The sequence below is a fragment of the Procambarus clarkii genome, unplaced genomic scaffold (genome assembly GCF_040958095.1).
Source record: "Procambarus clarkii isolate CNS0578487 unplaced genomic scaffold, FALCON_Pclarkii_2.0 HiC_scaffold_1823, whole genome shotgun sequence".
Taxonomy (NCBI): domain Eukaryota; kingdom Metazoa; phylum Arthropoda; class Malacostraca; order Decapoda; family Cambaridae; genus Procambarus; species Procambarus clarkii.
The window spans coordinates 7,680-13,256 of NW_027190847.1; the positions used below are offsets into that span (position 1 = coordinate 7,680).

General features: G+C 41.5%; 1 non-coding gene across 1 annotated transcript; it reads right to left on the reverse strand.

Moving 5' to 3' along the window:
* Positions 1–2,679: 2,679 nt before the first annotated feature.
* LOC138362438 (5S ribosomal RNA) lies at positions 2,680–2,798 on the reverse strand. Its single transcript, XR_011227663.1, has one exon. It is a non-coding gene; the product is annotated as a 5S ribosomal RNA (ribosomal RNA).
* Positions 2,799–5,577: the final 2,779 nt, after the last annotated feature.

Sequence of the window (5,577 nt, forward strand, 5' to 3'; positions counted from 1 at the left end):
CTTGCAGTTGGCCATCCGCAACGACGAAGAACTCAACAAACTTCTGTCTGGCGTAACCATTGCACAGGGAGGTGTTCTTCCAAACATTCAGGCAGTTCTTTTGCCAAAGAAGACAGAGAAGAAGTAAGCACTTCTGCCACCCACCACGACAAATACCATAACCAGGCTCCATCCGGAGCCACACACACTTTAATAGAGAGATTCAAGTAGACAATCAACTTTCAAACATTAATAATAACATTTATATTGATTTCATTTGGAATGTGTACATAACAAACAAACAAAACAAAATTATAGGGGATATTCAGCATCACTTGGAATATTAACCAATCATATAAATCCAATATATATTTTATATTTTACTTTAAGCGAGGAATTCTTATTCTATCAATTTTTAATCATACAAATGAACAAAAGCAATTCTTCACTAGACGTAATAAATGAATAAATGATCAAGGTTTTAATGTGTTTCATGAATATATATATATATATATATATATATATATATATATATATATATATATATATATATATATATATATATATATATATATTATAATATATATATTTTAATACTTGTGAACCAGAATATGTTTGAGCAGCAGCGATCGTGCCATTGGCCGAAGTGCAACAATTCAAATAATTTAAAGGGCCTGCTCGGGTATATAAGAGAGGCTGGGAGACTGGGGCCGGTGGTGGGTGATGGGTGATGAGTGATGGTGTGGTGTGGTGTGGTGTGGTGTTGTTAAGAGTTGATTTACGGCCGGCCAGCCAGCCAGCCAGCCAGCCAGCCAGCCAGCCAGCCAGCCAGCCAGCCAGCCAGCCAGCCAGCTGCAGCCAAGGCAGGGCAAGGCAAGGCAATAACAGGACAGGACAGGACAGGCCAGGCAAGGCAAGGCAAGGCAAGGCAAGGCAAGGCAAGGCAGGCAGGCAGGCAGGCAGGCAGGCAGGCAGGCAGGCAGGCAGGCAGGCAGGCAGGCAGGCAGGCAGGCAGCCAGGCAGGCAGGCAGGCAGGCAGGCAGGCAGGCAGCCAGCCAGCCAGCCAGCCAGCCAGCCAGCCAGCCAGCCAGCCAGCCAGCCAGCCAGCCAGCCAGCCAGCCAGCCAGCCAGCCAGCCAGCCAGCCAGCCAGCCACTCCCACTTTGTATTTATATGCATTCAATTTATATTCAAACATTATATATGTTAAGGGCCTTGTTTTAGTGTTTATTTTAAAAATGACAAACATCGAGTCATTTTACCAGTCCTTTAGCGTTAACGGTGATGCATTTTAAAACTGAACATAAATCGCCTTTTCTGGATATATCAAATATCGAATCCGCTTAATGTGCCTACAATTCAATCATTCAAAAAATACATAATTTACATCAAGCCTTTTCATAGAACAGACAATAAGATTTGTAGATGCAAAAAAAAAAAATCCTTTAAGTTATCAATACAATGTGAGAAAACTTTACTTTTATAACTAAAGTTGCACAATTATACCAATTCTATGGTGGCTGGGTGGTAAGGTGTGTGGCTGGTGTTTTGGAAGTCGCGAGTTCAAACGACCCAATGGGAATAATACTTTTTTTTTTTGCCATACAATCTTCCTAATACTATTATGTAGGTTTGTGTGTGTTTTTTTTTATTCATTCTTTGGTTTTATAGATGACATACATATTGACTCCTTTTACCGGTCCTTAATTAGGCTCTGGGGAAGCAATGGTGGTGGTGGTGGTGGTGGTGCATTTAAAACTAAACCAAAAATCACCAGTTCTGGACGCGTCAAATATCATATCCGCTTAATGTGTCTACAACCTAATTACTTAAAACTACACTATTTAATTCATTCATATCATGTGCATATTGGTCATTATGCTCATACAACCGACATCAAAATTTATTTTCATTATTAGAATCATACATTTCATCAAGTAATACAGATACAAAGAGATTTTCTTTCTGAGAAGACCGTTAGTATTGGCTGGCTGGCAGGCAGGCAGGCAGGCAGGCATTTGAGGGTTATTATTTCGCCTGTTGATTGGGGGGAGGGTTGATGTGTTAGGGGGTTTTCGGTTAGGTGTGGTGGTGGTGATTGGTGGTGAGTGGTAGTGGTGGTGGTGGTGGTGGTGGTGGTGGTGGTAGTAGGTGGGAGTTGGGGGGGGGGGGGGGAGGGAGGGAAGGGGAGGGGAATGATGGTCTGTGGATTCCTTCTCCGTACCCTTTACATATAAGCAAAAATATGCCTTCCTGTGGGTATAGAAACATTAACACAAATTATATCAGTAACTGATATTGTAGCCTTTTAAACAGAAAAGATTTGTACATACAAATACTTTTTAATTATCATTTATTTGTGGAAATGGCATTTACGTCATTAAATTGATACCTCAGCATCAAGCTAGTGTCCTGCAGCAGTGGTCCAGTGGTAAAGTGTATATAAGTGATGCGTATTCTTGGAGTTGCGAGTTCAAACCCGGATTAAGCTATATATATATACAACATGTTTTGTTTTGGTTGTTCGTTTTTGTATAAAGCCTCACACAATATCTATATTAAGCGAGTTTGTTTTAAACATGACATACATATTAATTCATTTTACCAGGCCTTATTCCACACAACTCCGTGAATTTCCCGTGGAGCCAGCCATTCAAACAAAAACAAACGAAACAAAACAAAACAAAACAAAAAACATTATTGCCAACAGCATTTGGTGTTCCCAGGCGGTCACCCATCCAAGTACTAACCAAACCCAACGTTGCTTAACTTCGCTGATCGGACGAGAAGCGGTGTTCTCAACGTGGTATGGCCGTTGGCATGAGACTGCCTACACATTGTGGCTAATAACCAACTCTTTTTTTAAGTCATCGCGGCAGGATACGGACCTGCTTGTGGTGTCTTAATGGTAATTGTATCCTAACATATTTTTGTCTCCTTGGCATGGATATTTAACATCGTTTATTCAGTCTTGGGTTTATGTTCTTTCGCCATTTACAGACATTTTACATCTACCTACTTCCTCAGCCTGCCCTGCCAATTTCTAATGAATTTGTGGATTTTCTTTTGTAATACAAACATGTGTGTGCTCATCTGCTCTTCAGTTTTTATGATATTTGTCTCATCTGTCCTGCTTTATGATACTTTTACAAAGAACATGAACAAATGCTTCTATTTTAGAGAAGATATGGGATCCAGGTTTCGGAGCCGTAAAACCAACCGTCGTGATTGGTGGACGAGTTGCCAGGTTGCAGCTTCTGTACCGTGCCGGCACATAAATAGGTTCGGCTCAAGCGGCGGCAGCATCATTCCCCCGTGACTGTCTGAGCGTCTCTCATCACCTTGGTTGGTTCATCATCATCATCATGGTAGAAGCAAAGCCTACCAAGAAGGCTGCGGCTGCTGCTGCTGCTGCTGCTGTGGTGGCCACCACCAGGAAACCTCGCGTCCAGGTTGCTCACCCGAAAACTAGTCAAATGGTTCTAGCCGCGGTCGCAGCACTCAAAGACCGTAAGGGCTCGTCTCTACAAGCAATCAAGAAGTACGTTGTTGCCAACAACAAAGTCGAGGCTGCCAAGATCGCCATTTACATCCGAAGATTTCTCAAGAAAGCAGTGGCTGACGGCATTCTTGTTCAGACCAAGGGAAGTGGAGCTAGTGGATCATTCAAGCTGGCCGTAGCAGAGAAGAGGGCCGTTCTAACTCCCAAGAAAGCCACCACAACCAAGAAACCATCTACAGCAGCAAAGAAGGCCGTGGTAACTCCCAAGAAAGCCGCCACAAGCAACAAACCACCTACAGCCTTGAAAAAGAAGCAGCAGCAGCTTGTTGTTGGGAACAAAAAGCCCAAAATAAAGAGAGCTTCAAAATCTCCCAAACCACCCAAGGCAAAGAAAGCTGTCAAGAAAACAACAAAGGCAAAATAAACGACGACATGCAAGCAGCATGAATACACATGACAATAAACATCCAGGCCTCCCCCCTCAGTGGAGGGGCCTCATATGATTCCAAAAAGAGTTTAGTTTTGTACACAAATAAATCATTACTTTTGGGGTAGATTTACTCTGTATATTATATATATATATATATATATATATATATATATATATATATATATATATATATATATATATATATATATATATATATACATGGGTGAGGTGATATGGTACCAAAGTTTTGGGTAAGGTGATTGACATTTACACAAGATAAAACACGAACCAATGGGAATAAAAACATAAGAATGGAAGTAACTGCAGAAGGCCTATTGGCCCATAACACAAGCACTTCCTCTTGATGCTTCTATATTGGTTCGGAGTCTTGAAGCTATAATATATATATATATATATATATATATATATATATATATATATATATATATATATATATATATATATATATATATATATATATATATATATATATATATATATATATGCACACAAAACTAAATAGTCTTGTTAGACAAATTGCCCCTATTAGAGGCAAGTTGACTAACAAGCCGAATGACTGCAATTGTTTTGAATTTGAGTTAAATCTAACATAGAAATGTAATCAAACCTAACCTAACCTATGCTAACCCAAGCTAAGCTAAGCTAACCTAACCTAACCTAAGCTAAGCTAAGCTAACCTAACCTAACCTAACCTAACCCAGCAATTCATGATCTTAATATAATACTGTTAATTGGATAAACCAATTTGGAAAGAAATGTTCGAAAATAACAAAATTAACTGTGCTTGTTAGGAAAATTGGGCCTTGCATACTTGTCCCAATAGTGTGGTTCTCGCTTTTAGGTACGACATAAACGTATACCTAAGTTGAGAGAGAAAAAGATTCGCACTCAAACATGCATATCGATTGCCATTCCTGAATTCTGGGTAGATATTCGTGTCCTCCCTTTTCATTTACCATCATTTGGATACTATCAAAACAGCTCTGAGAAGGATAAAATGAATAAAACGGGTAGCTCACTCATGTAAAAAGGAAGAGTTGGGAAAGATCTCTCTCTCTCTCTCTCTCCCTCCCTCACCCCCCCCCCTCCCCACCAATGATCCTGCTCTGCTAGTATATAACGTAACAAACCTTCCCCCCCCCCCCCCCCCCAATCAGAGTCCCTTTAAGCATGCGAGGATAAAAAATAGATTTCATAAGACCCAATGTGCTAGCTGATATCAAAACAATTTATGTTATCGTCTATTAAGCCCTTCAGTAAAAAAGTATAGGGACCTAATTAGGTCCCGTTTTGAGGTGGTGGTGGGTGGAATCGATGGATTAGCCAAGCTCTTATCCGCCGAATCCGTAGAGGGTACGACCCTGGCGCTTCAGAGCGTACACCACGTCCATGGCAGTGACGGTCTTCCTCTTGGCGTGTTCCGTGTAGGTTACAGCATCACGGATGACGTTCTCGAGGAACACCTTCAGGACGCCACGGGTCTCTTCGTAGATGAGACCCGAAATACGCTTGACGCCGCCACGACGAGCTAAGCGACGAATAGCGGGCTTGGTGATGCCCTGGATGTTGTCACGTAGCACCTTACGATGACGCTTGGCGCCACCCTTTCCGAGTCCCTTGCCTCCCTTGCCGCGTCCAGTCATGGT